This window comes from Aphelocoma coerulescens, chromosome 3, assembly GCF_041296385.1.
Source record: "Aphelocoma coerulescens isolate FSJ_1873_10779 chromosome 3, UR_Acoe_1.0, whole genome shotgun sequence".
Lineage (NCBI taxonomy): Eukaryota > Metazoa > Chordata > Aves > Passeriformes > Corvidae > Aphelocoma > Aphelocoma coerulescens.
The window spans coordinates 104,547,099-104,567,422 of record NC_091016.1 but is presented as its reverse complement, the minus strand read 5'-3'; the positions used below and the strand labels follow the sequence as shown (position 1 = coordinate 104,567,422).

General features: G+C 38.0%; 1 protein-coding gene across 1 annotated transcript in view; it reads left to right on the top strand.

The window, feature by feature from the left end:
* DLGAP2 (DLG associated protein 2) overlaps positions 1 to 20,324 on the top strand; it is a 304,303-nt gene that overhangs the window by 164,136 nt on the left and 119,843 nt on the right. The gene's annotated exons all lie outside the window — the stretch shown is intronic.

Genomic DNA, 20,324 nt, shown 5'->3' with positions numbered 1-20,324 from the left:
ATTGTAATGCCTTTGAAGATAATTGAGCCACGACACTTTACATTGAGTGAGAAAAGGGTACACTGCTCTGCCATTTCCCTCCCCTGTGCACCTTGACAGTGACCCTATTCACCCCAAACTCTAATATCTGTGGAGCTTTCTAGAGATATTAAAGTCCTAGCTCAAAATATTCTGATATATTTTTAAAATAAAAGCTTTACAGCCCTTCCTGCCTGGTCTCACAAACAACTTTCCTTGCATGATCTGATTCCTTTCAGTTAAGTAAGTTTTGTCAAGAGGAACTTGTCTTCAACTGCATTTATTTTCCAGTCATTTCTGCAATCTTTCTGCTCTGATTTTTCTGTTACCTGTTGGTATAATTTAAGATGAAGAATACATTTCACATTTCAAACAAACCCAGTTACTGTTCCAATTAAGAAAGTGACAGGACTCCCAAGTCAGGATTTGCTTTATGCACTGACTTCTGTCAAGGTGGATTATAGCTGTTTGTTGATGGTCACGCATTTTAATGATATTAGTGAACTTCATGGTCTGAATAAATGTTACACTATTCACTCCTCATAAACTCAAAAAAGTATGTAGTGTGTTCTTATTTTGCTATTTAAGATCATAGCTTTCTGTTTTCTTGACCTCTTTCTCTCTATTTTATTGCTTAGTCTTAAAAATATTGCCTACAGTTTGCATGACCTTTTACAAACCTCTCCAACACATTTGTTATGCAATAGGAGACATGTCTGCAATAAAAATTAGGGATATGATGATATGAATGTTTCAAGCTTTTTGTGTCTTTGAAGGCATCTTTTTCATTTATGGAGACAAAAGCACATTTTGTGAACAAGATCTTTCTCAAATGGATATCAAAATCTTAGTCAATTTGCACAGTATAGCAAATTATTTTTTCTTGAAATAGAGGTGTTTTGGGTGTTTGAAATATTTTTCATACTTACACAGCTGAAGTCTAACCTATTTTCCCATCAGTGTTAGATATGCAGAGAATGCTAGATAAGGTTTCAGCCATGTTAAGACAAGATAAAAGTATAAACTATCACTGTCTTAAACTGTTTTCAAAGTAGCCTTTATAGTCTTAATATTTCTAAAAAGTATAAAAAATTAAAGTGTTATAAATCTATAAATACTCTGGACCAGATTTAGTACACCTTTCTCCTGGATTGTTATTGCAACTCATACTGTTCTCACACCCTGATACTAAGTTCAAGATTCCTAAAAACTTTACTGCTGATTTGCCTGAGTTTTCATTATCAGACGTTGGCATGAAAGTAAGTATGACCATAGCTGGGTCCCTGACTTCACAGACCTCCCTTAGAGCAAGTAGGTCAGCTCTGGAAGCTGATTTCCATAAGTTAGGCAGTAGAGAAGTACAGCCTGCGGCAGGACAGTGGATGCTGGAAGCTCTCACTTCTGAGTTTGCAGTTCTGGACATGAGCCTCTCTGCAATCTGCACCCATGTGGGTGTGAGAAAGGGGAGGGCAGCGGCCTTTGCCTTTTGTGCCCTGCCCTCCACGCTTCCAGTTACTCAGCAATATGGGCAGCTCAGCCCACACTGAGCACCTTCTGCTCTGGGTGAGCCAGGGGCCAGGTCTCAGGGGTGTGCAGGGGCATGTGTCAGATGGTCAATCAATGCTGGGTTCACAGACTCATTAGGCACTGTGGTATAAGGCTTCCCTGTGTGTTAGTGTCCCTACATGTATGAGTCATCTTCTGAAGGGTTTGGGGTAAGAAATAGTCTACACAGGTAGTAAAGAATACTGTTAGTAACTACCTTCTAGAATTTGGTTGTCTTACTTGTTTTGCATTGCAGTTTCACTGCTTTTTTTTCCTAAAAGATAATTTTAATTCTTGCTAAATTGTCCTAGACAGCTATTCATCTTCTTCAGCTGGGGCAAAATAAACAGTTAAAACTGACAAGATTTGGTTGCAGGAAATGCAAAGAACTGGGGATGGCAGGGACTATGGGGATTTCTTTGCAGTATGCCACAAACCAGCTTCCGAGTAGTCACTAGTGTGTCTGTCTCTCATGTTAGCCTAACTGTTCAGGCCAACTGTTTTTCTGTATTGGAGATACAGAAAAAGAACTTTTGAAATTATTTATTCTTTGGAAGAGGAAAAGAAATCACCGGGGTTTAATGAGACTTGCCTGGTTCATTTTGTTTTTCCTTTTAAGGAAATTCACTGTGGAATCCTTGACATGATTTATTTGTACCTTAAGTATCTGACTCTACATTTGAATTTCAGAGGGGACATTCATTCCACCTGACTCTAAGAGTTTACACTCTAGGTATCTCTGTTAAAGCTAGTTACCTCAGACTCTACAGTGGAGAGAAGCAAGTACTTTCTGGATAAGATTCATCTGTTCATCACCTATTTAAGATGTCTGTTTTAAGATTAGATGAATAGCAGCCTAGTCACCCAATAGCACTTTATCTCCACATTGACGGCATATGGACTCAACAGTGTTTGCCAAGATTCATTTAGGCAGTTGAGTTTTGCTCCTTTTGAGTCAAATAAACACACAAGATATGTTCAGGGTTCTAAAGTACTTGGAAGTATTGTGGTAGAATTCTAGCTGAGTAATATAAATCTCCTTTTGGGGTTTTAGCGAATGATAAGTAAAATGTTTGTTCAATCAGCTACTCTTCATAAGAATCGATAAGGTATCAAGTACACAGGCAAGACTTAATTAATCAGGATAACTGATGGACATGGTAACATACACAAATGGGTTCCCACTTAGGCAAATGGAAATACTGAATCCAATTCCCTATGAATTGTGTTCATTGTCTGACTTTTCATCCCACATAACAGCCCATACAGTGGCAATATTATTGCTACCCTGCAACTGTGTGAGCCTTGCTCAGCTTATACCCATGTGCCATCTGGGCACTTGGCTTCTGCCAGCTCCAGTGTCATGGCTGGCTTCTGCCTAAGTGGAGTCACTATTGTGCATTTCCCTACTAATTTTCTGATTTTCTCAAAGTATCTCTAGTAATTCTTATTCCCTTTTAAATTGGGCCTTGAGTTCAGAGTTAGTTGCAGACTGACAAACCGATGGACAACGTGATTGCATAAGTCAGGTCTTCTTAAAATTCTATGCCAAAAGTACAAAAAAGACATATATAAAAAAGAATGTGCAGTGAAATGGCAGTTGCAGACAACTAATATTAATGATGCTGTGGGAAATGGAGATGAGACATCCCTAAATTAATATTTATTTTAGTTGCCATGGGTAGGCAACTAAACATGTAAAGAAAGGGGTCAGTCTGTACAGAACTTCCTTGGGTAGGTCTGCAGCCTAACAAACCTTGAGGTGGAAAAATGTAGGATTTAGTAAGTGAGATTCCAGTGCTTGAAGTATTGTTACGGGCACTCATTGCCAGTAAAGGAGGCTGGACTGAACACGGTGTTGATAGCAGGCATGGGAGACACAACTGAAAGGGGACTCGGGGGGAGCAGCTGTGCTGGCTCCAGGCTGCCGACAGCCCGGTGAGCAGGAGCTGAGCGGACACAGACCTGCCCGGGGCAGGGGCGGGGACCTCGCGGCTGCCAGCCTCCACGTGGGAGCCCTGTCTCCGCACTGGGATTAGTCAGTTCAGCAGGCAGCAGAACTTCTGTCCACTGTATACAGCTTTATGCTGCTGTTCTTTGCTTTTTATATCTTTTCACACAATAAATTTTAGCTGGTCCCTTTTAACACAACACATTTGGCAGATCCTCAGGTGGATAAACAGGCTTAATAGTATAAAAATCAAGTAAGTTAGTTCAACTTAAGGTGGCCGAGTCTGGCTACCACACTTTAATTCATGGTTCTTCTAGATGTCTCTATTTATAGCCATTTTGCTCAGGCTCTGAGCTGGTCATTTGTGAGCAAGTTTCAAGCCAAAATACCTTGCAGCCATATTTAATGTGACATAGTTTGAAGCTAAAAAAGCCCGACTGGGAACTGAGCTGAAGGCCAATGCTGTGCTAATGACAATTTACATGGTTATCACGTGGAAGTTGGCTCAGTCATAATCATCAGAGTCTGGCAAAAATCTTTACAGAAACCCTCAGTACTGATAATCTCATGTTGTATTTTACCTGCAGCTTGTGAGAAGGAAGAGCTGACTGAGACATTAAGGAGCTAATAAGGCTTTCAGAAGCACATGATTCAGAAAACACCATTAAAGCAGATGACAATTGTGAACAACATCTCTTCAAATATGATCTTTAAGACTGACTAGAGTGCCACTTAAAATGCACTTTTAAAAGAGGGCTCTGTATCCCACTGCCTGAAAGAAGTCTCACAAGTACTTCTACAGCTCTAATCATGATGCTGTGCTTTTCAGGCTTTTTTTGCTGATCCTGGCTTAAAAGGTCAGACATGTAACATTCATTACTTTGACCTAGCAGCATCAGGCATCTGTAGCAGTTAACTCTGTAGCTATTATTCTCTAAACACTTGGAGTGAAGGCTAGAAGCCTCAAAGTCCTGACTTTTGTGTTTTCTCATGTCTCTACAAAAAGATTTTTTGTTAAAAATTACACAAACTATACCTTGAGTCTATCAATAAGGCTGCAATGTAGGGTGGGAATATGAAAACAGGAGCTGGCTGCCAGCAGCAATTCTTACACAACTAGAATACACAAGTATTAGAAGCACAGGATTTGGGATTTTGAGTGGTTCTCTTTTATTATTTTATGTATTTATTTATGGAATAATATCTGTCTCTAAGGCTTAATTAAGTGCTTCTAACCTGTAAGGCATCAGGCTGAATATAAACTCACATTAGACATTTTACTTTTATTTGTCTCCGTAGAAACTAAATGTTCAAATGTGTTATTTTTGTCTTTGGAGTGTTTATGTGCCTCAGAATTTGGACATGTGCTCAGAGGGAAAAGCTATGATCTCAAAAAAATTGTGTTGTCTTATGGTCTATCAGCAGGTGAATGAGATGAATTTGAATGACTAGTGTGGCAAAAGTAATTTCTGCAAAGAGAGAAATTCAGAACTCTGTATTGCAAATAAACTAACCCTAATGTTCCATCAACTTGCAAAATCTGTACAGCGAAATATATCCTATTTGGAATGTCCAGAACCATCACTTTCTTGTTGTTGTGCATTTGAAATTTAATTGAAGTAATGAAGTCCATTGAAGGATGGTTATCCATACACCTGTGTGAAATTTGATCTCAGTTGATACTTTGTTTCTCAGCAGAGACACTATATTTTCTCAGAATCAAGGAAAAGCACCACTGCAACTGAATCGAAGTTCACATTATTTGACTTTTTAATATAGTTTTATTAAAGAAAAACTGTCATCCAAAGTAGGAGAGTTCAGAGAATGAAGAAGTTCAGCTCAATAGTAGAGAGCTTCAGCTGCAGCACTTCAGAGTGGCTGTTTTCAATCCTATGACTTAGAAGAAGAGTTGGTGTTTATTTTTACTGGTTTTATCTGGATACAGGTAATGCCTGAAATTCAGTTGCTGGGTGGTGTTACTGAACTGAATCAGTACATACTGGTATTTTAAAGGCCATCACTTCCTAGAAGGTACTGACACTCCCTCTTTTTTAAAATAAATATAATTCTATTGCATGAGGGACAATTAGAATGAGTTCTGGTAAAACTACAGCAATATCAATAAAACCAAAGACAAGATGAAGCCACATTCTTTGTCTCATATAATAGCTTACATTCGTTTGTTGTTTTCTGTTGTAAGTCAGAAAGACAAAAGGAGGCAAAGTAAAAGGAAACCACAGGAAGTGCAGGAAAGATGATACCCAGAACATAGTGACAGTCAGGAGGAAACCCATGCAGAGAGACAAAATTTCAACATTCAACAGAGAACGAGCTTGATATTTATACAGCTGCTGTGTCACAAACACAAGCACACATTACATCTTCATAGCAAAGAACTTTACTGCCTCCAAGAAACAATGCAGTAGAGTCTTTAATTTCTCTTCAAAGGCTTCAGGTTAACTAAAGCATAGCAACACATTTAGTCTGGAAGTAATAAAAATCCATGGGGTAATAAAAAGGGGCTTTAAGAAAAACATGGTAAGCAGACTGTCATGGACAGGTACACTGGAGAAGAGGTCAATTAGCAGTGGAAAGGAGTACAGTAAACTTACGTGTTCCAAGTAGCTGTGTTCACTCAGGGATGTGCCCCTTAATTGCATGGTAATGTCAAAAAAGGCCATTTTATAGGCTTAGTCCAATTCTGTGAGGTTATATTTTCTTAGGGCATACAAAGTCATTTTTAAGGCAAGTAAATTGGTGTTATCAAATGAACAGAAGGCAATATATTTATTAAACATACTGAGCAAAGAACATATGCTAGGAATGGTGTGCTATGTCTATGCAGAAGGTAGTCACTAAATCATATAAAACAGATGCTAGCATTCTTTCTTTTCAGCTAGAAAATATCTGCCTTATGAGTATGCTGTACTTTCATTGTTGCAGTGTCAGACTTGCAAAATTATTTCTTGCTTTAAGTATGACAAATATGCTGTCTTAATTTTATGAAGTGAAAATTGAACAGGATATGATGCTACACAAGAATACTCAAGTATGATTCTATTCACTCATAAAAGATGGAGACAGGTTGATGTAGTATGCAACAGAGCTAATACTTTTCCAATCAGTGTAAATGCACAGTATTCCATATTTTTATGAGCAGGTTGTTAAAATCTAGAATCACAAAATAATACAAATTGTAAGGGAGCTCATCATAACATTTGGTCCACGTTGCACTCAAAGCAATGCCAACCTGGAGTTTCTCAGGACCTTGTAGAGTCAAGCTTGAACATCTCCAAAGATGGAGATATCTGCAGCCTTTCTAGAAAACCTGGTCCAATATTTGAAAGCCTTTAAGGGTGCCCCATTAAGTCATATTCAACTCTATCCACCAGGAATTCCAAGTCCTTTTCTGCAAATCTGCCCTCAGTTGACCAGCAGCCTCAGCTGAGGCAAGAGGCTACTACACGCCAGATGCAGGACTTGGCATTTATCTTTGCACACCACAAGTTTATTGTCCGCCTGTTTCTCTGTCAGGTTCTTGTGGATAGCAGTAATAACAGGCATTATACTGACCTTTCCCCTAAACTGATGCTACTGACAGGGGGCTGTCACCTCCTCCAGAAAGTAATGAAGATGTTAAATAACTGACCCCAGTTTTAAGGTGTGGAGATGCCACTAGTATCCAGCCACTGTCCAAACTTTTTATCAGTGGTCACAACACTGCAAACCCGCCTGTCCAGCTGATTTTGCATTCACCATGAGAATGGGTAGTCCACCTATTGAAACCCATGCCCGTGGATTTATGAATGGACATTAATTATACTAATAATACGTGTGATAATCATGAATATTAATGCATTGCATTTGTGTTAATCTTGCTGCAAACAGTATGCTTCCAGTACATGATTAGTATTTAGTCAGTACATTAGGATGTTTCTGGCCATGCAGCTGTTTCCACTTCAGTTCAAAAAGTGTTTGGAATTGAATATTTCAGATACAGATACTATCTTATTCTGCACTTGACTTCTGTTGATTCTTTCTAGAAGCAGCATTATTATATAGCTATATTCCTACAGGTCTGATCCCAAGAAAGTTGAAATGAATTAAAACAGTCCCATCAATATTTCTAGGTTTAATATGAGACTCAGTGAACTCCCGAGTTGATGTTAAACAAAGGCACTTGTATCATGGTGGCACTGGTGAGAACACCAGTAAAGAGTGTTAAGGAAGCATCGTAAGTATGAATAACTGTAGTTTAAACCTTAAACTGTAACATTTTATTAAATTTACAAGAGATCACTACAAATGTTTATGATACTACTCATCACACAGAGAGTTCAGATGGGAGTGAGGCAGTAAAGTTTTAGGCCAGGATTCCAAGCAAGATCCTCAAAAGAATTTTGGAAGCACATGGAATATTTAAAATACGCATTAAAAAAAGTATCACGGTAGATTTAGGTCCTTATTCTGAAACATGCACTCTCAGTGCAGACAGAGTTGATGTTGTATTAGTATTGAGATATTATAGTGCAAAATACAAAAGAAATATAAATGCATGCACACGACAATGGTGTGTGGTGAAAAATATTCAACAACAATTCTCTGATTAATTAACTGTTTTGGGAAATGATTTTTTCCGTTTCCCATCAAAGTGGACACTTGCTTACAGCAAATTTCAGTCTTCTGTGATGGTGTCTCATAAAGTCTTGTTACCTGCATTGTAAAAAATTGTGTTCTTGAATGCATTCAGCTAGAAATTTGAAGCTTTTCAAGTAATACAGGATTAGAGATGGTTCTGGAAGTTTTGAGTTGCATATTTAAAATATTTTAAAAGTCCTGGTACTAAAATGGTTTAGCCACCTTTTTGTAAAACAGATGCACATTATTTAAATAAAAGCAGCTGGAAGTTTTCATCAGGTCTAATATTTGCTTGGGCTTTTTTTCTTACTTTTTTACTTTTGTCTTTTGTAAAGCTTTCCATTAGCAGTGAGACTCCTAGTACTCTTTGTACAGGAAGGTGAAGCACCCAAGTGAAAAGTCAAAAGAGTAATTTCTTAACTGCGCTGTTTGATGTTGAGGGAATTAAGGATCGTGTACATGCAGCAGTGTCTAACAGTGAGGACTCTCATGAGCTGATGACGAGGGCACTCTGTGGCCATGAAAAGGAGCTGCCTCTATCCTTCCTCCCAGCTGCCAGTCAGAAAAAGCATGCTGAGCCACACTAGTGCAAAACACCCAAGGAATAGAATTGGTACCATTACCTGCCAATTTTACTATGGGAGAGTTGTTGCCGCTATTCCTTTTTATGTTTTTTAACAGAAAAAGCATTTCTGTTGCTGCTGATAATATGTTTAGATTGCAGTAGCTCCACATGACAGTGGTAGAGAACCATTCCATATTCCATGGGTGAAAAAGTAAATGAGGGGGGAAAAAATCACATTTTTCTTAGTCTAATGGCTTCTGTATATTGAAGTAGGCCCAATTTGAAAATTTCTGTATCATGAACATGAAATATTTCATGTCCGATGTCTTTTCTGTCTTACAGAGATATATTAAAAAATTACATTGTACATGGGTCTTTTAGGATATTGGTTAAACTTTTGTGTTTAAGTAAAACGTCTGTAAACCTATCATCTTGAGATTAAAGCTCTTTGTATTGTTGAGGTAGTGGGAAGTGTACTCTCACAAGCTTTTGAAGTTGTTATTCATGAGCTATCAGTGACTTTGAATACTGCAGCAGAGAAAGAAGTGTGACATATTTGTGTTTTGTAGTTCTTAATATTCTTTATACATGTATTATTAATAATAAGATAGGGAAAAATGAATATTTGTTTTAGGCAGTGCAATTCTTTGCTTTAGACTATAACAAGTGCTTTAATCTTTTTAAATTTCCCCTTTTCTTGAAGTCTGAATGTAAATTGAAGATATGTTATTATAAAACTGGCAGGTCATACAAGATCTGATCCTGAATTATGAACATCTCTTAAAACTGAAAAGTTGCAATTGCACAGAGTTAAATGGAGAATCATATACAAAGAGAGAGAAGTGAAAGAAATTTTGCAGAATCATCTCTTTTAGTTAGAATCTCAACAGAGTCTCATTCTTCTTTACTTAATTTCTTTCTGTTTCAAGCTGGAACAAACCCCAAGTTTGTCCTCAATTTTTGTTATTTTCTTTTGTGTTGCACCTTGAATTTCAGCTGTTTCTCCAGAAATTCCAGAGGTTCCCCACTACCTAGGCTTTAGTTTGGCATTCCTTTGAGTAGGGACATAGAATAAGATCTGTGTGTTTTATTAAGATCAATGTGTGGGTTTTCAATTGACTTCTGTGAAAGAGAGTTTATTGTTTGGCCTTCTGAGTGTTTTGTGCGGGATATACAGCACGGCCCTGATCTCAAGTCATAAAAATAATTTTAAATAACCTAGTTTTTATTTTTGCTGACTTTTTCTATTCATTTTGTAAGGAAGTATAATGCAATTAAATTAAAATCCATGGAGAAATAAATACGTATGTGGAATCTAGATATTTTCTGAATTGCAGTAGCAGTCATAAGAGGAATAAGTCCTCCTCCACCTTCATCTATTTTATTTTATTCATTTGAAATAAATCCTAAGAAATCATACCTAAAATATAGTAAAAGAATCTCAGGATGAACCCAGATGTTGTGACATGACAGTGTCATGACCTCTGCCTCTCCACCTTTTAAATAGTTACTTCATAACTTAACATTTTCTGGTTAGGGATGACAGACAGCTTTTAATTGATGTCAACGTAGTACTTGTTCCTGTCTTACCATTTCCCCACCAGTTTTTGATCTGACAGTTTATCAAATGCCTGGGTGAGATACAGACAGATTGCTTTCATCACCTTTCTATCATCTATTTCCTTGGTCAGCCTTTCAAAGAATTCACTCGGGTTTGTTTGGCAAATATATATTAGGTGGAGTTTGGGATTTTTTCCCTTCTGTCATGCTCTAAGAAGCAGACCCTGTTTTCCTTAGTGACTGATATGAGTGTTTTTCCCAGAGGATAGGCTGGTCTCTAAGGAGTTGCATTTTTCACTCCTGTTCATTTCTTGAATAGAATGGCTGATGTATTTAACCCTTTTCAGTAGCTGGTCTGTAACAGCAAAGATTTCAGCAAGACTATTTCTGAAGGTCCAGGAGGGTGCCACTCTGGTATCATGGATAAAATCTGTTCAAGTGTATGAAGATTTTTTAAGCTGATATGTCACCTACTGTGTCAAATTGTACAGAGGAAGCCTAGAAGTCTCCTGTTTGCAATTTCAACCAGTTAACTGCATTTTGCAGCTGGTCATGCATACTGCTGGGCTCTGCAGCCATAGCAGAGAGAAATCAAATGTTAGGATCTGCTCCTGAAAGGTTAAAGTAAATAATGAAAACTGAAGCCAGGGCTGTTTCATGGGGTGGTGGTTTTTACCATCAATATCCTGCATGCCACTAAGTGTAGGGACAGGCTCTCAAATGCCAGTCCCTGGCAGGAAATCCGCAAGTCTGCTCCATGCTTGCTGGGTGCCACCTTCCCATTCTCTGTGCCTGCCTCTGGAGCTGAAGGTATGTGTTGGGGAATTCAGAGTGGGAATGGGAAGAGCATGTGATGCAGCTCCCAGCTGCTGAGAGATAGGATTCTGCCCAGTGGCATGGAAGGTCTTTGCACTGCACCCCATGCTGTCAATGTGTGTTATCATGACTGTCACTGAAAGATCAAGCCCTTGTGGAAATTCAAACAGAAATCAGCTGCCTGGCCTATGATTTTTAGATGGTGATAGAGCTCAGGAAGGATTCAGAAGCCTAGTTTAGCAGTAGTAACAATTCAAAACCTTGCCATGTTACCATAAGGGGAATTTTCTGACCAACAGAGAAGCTACCACGGAAAAGTAGAAGAAGCTGCATTCTAGACCTCTCTTAGCAGCTGATTTTACCAATGTCTATATTTAAGGTTGCCTGAATACCATATCTGATTTCTAAAATCTAGGTCACACCAAGTGACACACAGTATGACAAATCATTTATATGCACTAAGTGGGTTTCTTTCCCTTTGCAGTCTCAAATATCGTTACAACTGATGTTTTGTTGACTAACTCTTTCAGGGACTTTTCTCTGATATATGCCTACTTCAGTCCTGTAAGACTCCCATGCAAATTTTTGGAAAGCTCAGTGTTAGCTTTTCTACTGCTGAATTGTTGGCCTGCTCTCCCATGCAAGGAAAACAGGCCATATGACCTTCTTAGCTGAGAATGAAGGCTTGATTTACTTCTTTGACATAACGAAAGTACACACATTGTGCTAATGAAAGATATTACTTTGAAATTAGTTCTGTAATACAGTTCAAGTGTGTGGACCGTTAAATAGCTCTCAGTGCAGAGTCACCCATCTATTAATTTCCATCCCTTTATAACTATAGATCTTTTCATCCTTGTTTTAATCTTATTTTTTATCTATTTATCCTTATTTTATCCTTTGATTATCCCTCTATTTCATCTTGTGGAGATCAACATTTAATATTGCTCCTTGGATTTGAATTTAAAAATGGATATGAACTGGATGAATTAATCATCCATGCATATGACTAACTATATAATACCTTCCAAACCAATTAAAAGATAGCTAGCACTGTCAAAGCAACTGGCAGTATATAATGGGAGGTGAGTAAGAAGAAAGACATAGTGCTCATCCTGCAGAGCCTCTATGGCTGGTTGGCATGTCTGTTTTCCCAGGCAGCAGGGAATGCACAGAACACCAGATAAGGTGCAGTCCTTGAGTCTGTCAAATGACAGAAGCAGAATTTTAAGATCTCTAATTACATCCAGTATACTATATTTCTATAAATAATGTAGCTTATTTTTATGAGGGAATAGATATAAAAAAGCTATGGGTTTTTTCTGTATAAGGTAAAAATTATACTATCCAGGCAGAAGAAGTCTTGACTCCCATGTCCATGTCCTCAGCTCACTCAAAATCAATAGAATTTTAAAAAAATTACTTTATCTTGCTACACTTTTTGTTTAATGACAGTGGCACAAATACAGACTGGATCTTCCTGTAATTTTTAGTTCCAAGCCATGACTATTTTAAAATCTTCAAAACTTGAGGGTAGGGAGTAAATGAAAGACAAACAGATGATTTATCCAGGGCATGATTTGCACCTAACTATTGCACCTGCTTTGGCATCACTAGATATAGTGAATTGAAAAAGAATGTCACATTTCTTCTGTGTCACTTTAGCATGGCAATATTTACTGTAATGCTGAAGGATAAATTTCAGTGGCTAATTAATTGTAAATATTACTCTGCAAATTAAGTCCTTTTTATGGAAGCAGGAAGGATTCTGCATGATTCTAGCTGCTATATAAATAAATAAAAAGGAATAAAAGACCATGTTACACTCACTCTTGAATGTCTTACTGAAATTGCATATTTTACAGCACTGGCATGAAGTGTCTGTATCAGGTAAAAAAAAAAAAAGTAATTTAATTCAGGTAGGTGTTAATTCTGCTTCAGTGGACAATTCAGACATGAGTCTCCAGGGAAATCCAATCCCAAATAAGAAATAAAATCATCTGCAAATGAGGCTCAGCTTTTTACTGTGCTTTTCGAAAGACAGGTTATATTTGAACACAGCCCCTGGTTTGTGGTATCCTGTGTGCTAGCAAGGCATGCAGATTTTACATACTGCAGCATGCTGCCATTCAGAAATAAATAAAATAAATAAAGTGCAAACTCAAGCTTCTCTCCATGGCAACCGCTGCATCATTTGAACCTCGTGCCACTTCCTGAACAACTGCGCATAGGAAAATAAGCCAGCAGCCAGCACAGGGAAAAATAATAGGGACAGGTACATAAAATCTGCCCAGGGTGTCAGGCACAGTCTTTGTATAGGCTGTTTAGGGCTAACTTTTTAACTTTGTTTCAGTGTGTTCTGTGGTAGGTTCTGGTTTATCCTCACTCTGGCACGGGGGGCAGAAGATGGGTGCCTGATGGGACAACTAAAGCTGGGATGATGCAAACTCCTCTTCCTAGCATGGGCCTCGTGCAACAGCCTTGCCTCTCAGCAGGTCTGGTGGGCAGGAGGCAGGACAGGAGGAAGGGCAGTCTGTCCTTGGGCAGAGCCACCAACATCGGGTCACTGCAGTGATTCTTCCCTAACAGGTACAGAACTGCGCTTGAAACCACGCCACAACAGCCAGGCAGTAAAGCGGGTTGTGGCAACAAGTAGCACTAGTCCCTGAACTGTATCCAGCCCTGCAACAGCTGTCAGTTTTACCTACTTAGCCTCTTTCACTGAATCCATTTTAGTACGTAAAATGGGTCACAGTAAGTGGCTAAACTGTCATCTCTCAGGGCAGTCTTCTCGCTTTCAAAACATCCTGGAGAAAGAGCCCTAGAACATGGCCATGTGCTTGCCTGGAGGGAGCCCAGGTGGGAAGGCTTCAGCCCATCCCAACAAGTATGCTACCTGTCAAATCCTGTGGAGGAAATTGGAGCAGTATTTACATGCCTGCCCCAATACGCTTTATGAATTTCCAGATAAAAATGTTGGAAACAGATAGACATCAGGACTGCATAAATGGACTGTCATTTTTTTTACAGTTTTGCACTTTGAGCAGAGACCTTCAAGTGGAGCTGGCAGAGTGAGCTGCTGGAAGGGCCAGACTTGCTTTACATTCAAAACACTGATTTGGCTAGGAAGAGCTTGGCAGTCCTCTAGCAAAATTTTTGTGTCACTGCAGAGATGGCATTCTTACAGTGTTTCTGATATTCTTGCTGCTTAATAAAGTTCATAATGGAATTAAATACAGTTGTGCCTAATGCAGGATCAAAGAACAAAGTTCATGACCCTCTACTATATGGAAACACTCCATATCTAATGGGTTTCTCTGCTACAGCTATCTACACAGTCCTCAATATTACTTTTTTGGTACTTGGTACCATATGAGAGATGGAAAGTCTATATTCAGACTTTATAAGTGTACACCAAGCAAGTATATATAAGTGTGTCGTGTGCATTTTGCATCTATCTATATATGCACTCTTCTTTAGCCCTTTTCCAAACCTAAAAATAGCACCATTTTCAGAAGTAATTGCTTTAAATCCATTTTTTATTACATTAGTTAAGCCCATTTTATGTTATACAAACATTTTGTTACACTCTGCAAATGTGCTGCATAGAGAATGGCTCACTTACCAGCACTGTGAAAAATGGCAACCAGTGCTGAATCAAGAGATAGGTGACTGTTGAGAGAATTAATGCAGGGATGAGTAAAAAAACCCAAATCTCTCCTTTTTAGATAGGAATAAATCGACTGTAAATGTCTTTGGAGAATAATACTTTCTTAGATCAACAGGTCAATTTGCCAAGCAAATGTCCTAGTCACTGGATTAGAGAAACACACTCTTCAGGGGTCACTGAATGCTTAATTATTTAAACAAGATGGAGCAGCTCCAACTGGAGGAAAAAAAAACCATTAGCCTTGTGGTTAGGGTACTTAGCTGTCACTGAGAGATGTAGAGTCAAGTCCCTGCATCAGGCAAGCAGTATATAGGCACCACACAGGATAGCTGACCATTTGTCTTTTGGCTGCTCTTCAGTAGCAGTGTTCACATCTCTAGTAGTAGTGTTTACATGTCAACTTCCTCATGACAATTTTTAAATTTGAATTTTGCCCCAGTGAAGATTAAAACCCAAGCCTCATTTAAAAGATGTGATTTATGAAGAAAAAGAGGCTGGCTAGCTAGGCATCCTGATTAATTTTCAGAAACAATTTTAGGGGTTTTTTTCCTACTGAATATGCAAAATTTGATTGATTTAGTCAATTGAATTTATTAACAGAGTGTAAATATGTGTACCTATCATTGAGAAAATGGGAGCTCAAAAGGGAAAAAAAATATCATGAGGAGAGTAGTGAGAAATATCACTTTACTGATGCCATTGTCCAGCAGCTGCTTTGGAATTTTTCTTTTTCCAATTTAAAGGAAGATTCTCACAGCTGAAAATTCTCTATGGCCATTTTCTATTGCCAAATATTGAACAGCATTGCTCTTCTACCATGCCTTGTGTGGGAGATGCTCTCTGCTGGATGATCTGCTGCACTTAGGGTCAGTCAAGGTCTCTTCTTCCTTTGTTGGACTCCTGCAGACTCAGGTAAAGTGGCAGCCTGCTTGGAAAAGCAGAGAAAACAGCTGAAGGCAACATTTGCAGTCCCATTACCACTGAGAGCTATTCAAACATGTATCTTCCTTGTTTCAGGTCATAGCTGTGTGGTGCTTTTGTACATGTAAACGAGAACATATATCATCCTTAATGCAGACATTTTAGAAAGCTGTGCCATTTCAGACTTATTTAGGCTGTAAATTTTACAGACTGGCTGTGAGAACTCTGTGCTGTGACATAATTCTTGAAAGGTTTTCTAACAGTTTCTTGGGGGAGACAGAAATTAGATAACACAGGGTGGAGCTTTTGAGATGCATGTAATAGCAGGCTCAAGGTGTGGAAAATTTTCCTTTTATTAGTGTCTTGGGGTGACCTTATGATGTGTATCCCATATCGCTGCCTATGCCCAGAAATTAATTTGAGGATGATATGAAGCTCAGTGACTTCAGAAAAAGCTGCATTTTTATGCCCAAAGGTAGATCTGAGCCTTCAAGACATAGTTTATGTGTGTTGTCCTCATATGTTTCCTGGAAATGGCTGTAATGGATGTTTTACAGAGATGTGTGCAAAAGCTCAAAATCACTTCAAAGCACAGTTACTCTTTGAAGTAGTCAGCCAAGAATGGTCACTTTGTCAAAATTTGAAATGACATGCTGAAGTAGGCATTTGGATGCTGTATCCAGATAATAAATGCTCAGAATAAGACTTCCTTTGTATGTCTGTACCAATCTAATATCTCTGCAAATCACGCACACATCCTAAGGCACCTTTAAAGTAGTTTTGTAAGTACTGGTTACAGACCAGGCATTGTAGACTACATCTTTGTGTGGTTTACTCAGTACACCTGTTTATTTGTACCCTGTGCTCAGTGTTTTGCAGCAGCAGCAAAAAACACCAACTTGGAGGAGCTGTGCTGACTCCAATATAACGAGAAACTCTGCGTGAAGCTGAGGGAGTCAGCTGTCGGTTCTGGGTCTAAACCACTGTTTCCTAGATAGGCAAGAGATTGCTCTTTCCTGCTCCAGGCCAAATGAAAGCTACTTGGGTATGGCTACCAGGATGCTGACCCTCCCTCTCCAGAACTTACTGGCTCAGACTCATCACCATGTTAATTGCTTTTCATCTCTTACAAACATAAGTTATGCAGAATGGACAAGTGAACACATGTCTGCTTATAAATAACTATTCAGACATTGAATAAGCCAAATTGTCTGGTGGAAATAAAAGTGAGACACAGACAGTCCTTGAGCCCAACTGTTTACTCTGGTTTTCCTATAAAAGCCTGAACACTGTGTGTCTCGGGATGCAAAAGGAATACCAAATTACATTAGCTGAGTTTTCCTCTGGTTCTTTTTCATCTCAATGGAAAGGATCCCAAATCACAGGTTTCCACTTGGCACAAAAGAGCAAGAGTAAATCCTTTTGTGTGATTTGTCTGTTGAAACAGAGGAATAATTAGAGACTGTTTATTACTCTATGAAGACCAACTAACTCATTGCTTCTGTCTGTAATGGTTCTTTTGTGTTCTTTATCTGAATAGTACATTAACCAGGGATTCAGGAGATCTGCTTATTAATGTAGCCTGTGACATAACTTCTAGAAACAAAACCTTGCTTCATTGTTTCCCAATTCAGAAATTATGAATAGTGACATCAGTTACCAACTATTCTATCAAAAAATCCTCTGAGATGTACTGATGAGAAGTATGTATTAGAGAGAGATATTATAATCATTGTTTACTTCTTGGTTAATTGAACAATAATTGATGGTTAATATTTAATGCATTTAAGTATTAATATAGGAAATTTACAGATCCCTTGAGAGAGCTGCTCAGTGAAGAAAATTAAAATTAGAGTTTGAGGGAATAGATTAAATACATGAAAAAATGCCTACCTTGCATCTCCTGTAGGAATTTAGGTGCTTTCTGCTACCTACCTAATACAGAATGTTTCAGATGAACAAAAGTAGTGAAAAATGTTAGATTCTGAGGGAAAATTAGAGTTAGTAACATAGTGCAGATCTGAGATCCAAACCTTTGGGCTCTTACTTAGGTAGATATATGGTTAGATTCTGTCTTAGATAGATAGGTGGGATTTATATTATATACGTATGTAGTCAGAGCAGATTTGAGAATCTAGATCCCTTTGTAAATCTAGCTCTGAAAGTGAGTTCTATAAGTTTGAAATAGGAATTCTTTGTCAAAAGGATTGCTTAAATTCTGGTGTGTCACATATGTCACATCTATACTAGTTCCAGAATGAGGATTTGAACCCTATTTCTTTTCAGAACATGTTAAATTATGAGCAAACATGAACTTCACGAGAGTCCTTCAAGTGTACAGTTGTGCACAGAGATGTAGCAGATAGTAATTAATAGCGACAGAAAAGGAGACTATCACACAGAAATTTTATGAGACCCTTTTCATCTTAGGAGCTTTCAATCTTATATTTCTATTAGAGAAGAAAAGACAAGAAGGAAAACCAAAAGAAAGAATTGGAGGATGCATTTTTGAGCAGTATGTGATGTAGTACAGATTGCCTTTACCTCCATGTTAATGGTTTTCACACTTTTTTTCGCTGAAAAGTAAAAAAGAAAATCTCATAAATGAAGGTTGGGAGGAGAGAGAGAAAACTGCTTCATTTCTTTAGCAATAGTTGGCAACAGCTGTAGCACAGCTGAGTTCTTATAAGTGTAGTGGGGAAAAGCTACACCATTAATGGTAATTTATCTTGTGTTGCTCTCCAGGCTCTGACTATTATCTAAGTGCTTTGTGCCAAATGTAATAAAATAGCCAGATTTCTCAACATAGAAAGCATAAATTGCCAAAGGCAGATATATTATGAGGGAAACTGTCAATATGATAATTGTGCACTCCTGTCACTAAATTGAGTAAAATATATATATTTATGAATATGCTAACCCTCTAGACCACTTAGTGGTAGAATAACTGGAAGAGTGTTCACTGAGGATGTTTTATTCTTTTTGTCATTTTTATTGCTACATAGCCTATAGAAATTACACATTACAATATATTTGAAAAGCATTATAAATAGGTCGGGATGCCACTACTTGCCCAGTTGCAGTCAGACACTTGTAATAATATAATCTGAGAAATTAAAAAAATATTTGAGCAATAAATTAAGTAGCAATTCAAGGGAAATGAAAATCAGTGCATGTAATTTGGGCCTTTGTTAAAAATATGAAGTCAGCTAGTTTTATTGATTAAATACAAGCTTCTCATATATAAATCTTTTGAATGTTTCTGGTGATAGCCATCAAAGAAATACTGGCTAAGGTCATTTTAGCAGTTTAATAGTACAAGTAGCTAGTTTTCACATGCTGAATTTAAGATACTATTTATTATGAAAATAATTACATTTTGATATTTTAAAAACACTTGTATGTTATTAATAACTCCAGGTTTGGTATCTTCAACAGGAATAGTTTGTAACTATAAGAGTTAAAACATAGTAACCTGTCTAACATTTCCCCATTTTAGGGTTGTTTACAAAAACTATGATGCAATTTTCATGTGTCAGATAAAATGATGCATCAGAAATAAAATTTTCCCAAATGGGAAGTCTTGAGATGTGGGTAGGATGGAAAGGAGGGAAGTGGAAACAGAGAAGAGGAAAGGAAAGAACTCCAAGTTCTTCTTGGCCACTGCCAGTGAATAAATTCTGTGTTATTCGAGTTACCTCCTAGTGACCGGGAAGGAATTTGAGATGAAAGGGATGAAAAAAAGAAACCACGGTTCCCATCCTCAACAAAAGGGAGAGAGGAGAATGTGAAACATGGAATGTATCCGCTAAGAATTTTGAGTGCTTCCCAACTCTCTCTCGATGCTTCATCTATCTGCGTGCTAGAAGGACCTGCCTTTTTCCTAGACATCAGTAGGAGCTGGACTATGCTCCGGTCCCAGTGTTAAATGAGAGACACAACTCAGCTGACCTATGCACCCCAAGCTGCCAGGCCTTAAAGTCAGCCAAGGTGCTAGAACAGAGAAGGAGGAAGAAGATTTCATGTACAAATTAAAACCATACTTTCTTGATTTATCATTTGATTCTTTAGCTTCACTTACAATTTTGAAATCAAGAAAATTACTCTGTTTTTCTCATATCCATATGTTTAAAATGATCTTAAGTAATGCTAGCAAGCACAAATGTGTCGGACAAAATTCAGTTCAGAATTAAATATATGCATCTACATACAAATATGTCAAATATATGTATCTACAGACAAAGATGTCTATATGTCTAAGTTCCCATGACACTCAATGAAGATCTCATCAGTGGGGCCTCAGCTCACCACAGAGTCCATTGACTGTACTGAATAAATCTTGGAGTATGTGGCAGCTCAGATGCTTAGCAAATATGTAGACACCTTCATTAATGTGTGGCTATTATGGGTGAATTAAATCTCACCTATAATATCTTAATAAAAGCATAACAAATTATAACCAGACATTTAGAATTTTTTTGGCCTTGATACAACATGGTGAGATGGCTGTAAAAGCTGTTCCTGCTGCTAACATTCCCGCATGGGGTAGGTATTTTTTCTACATCTATGTAGAAACACACCCTGGAAGAGTGCCAGGCAATGAAACTATGTGGCATGATCTGAGCTACCTTTTGTTACTA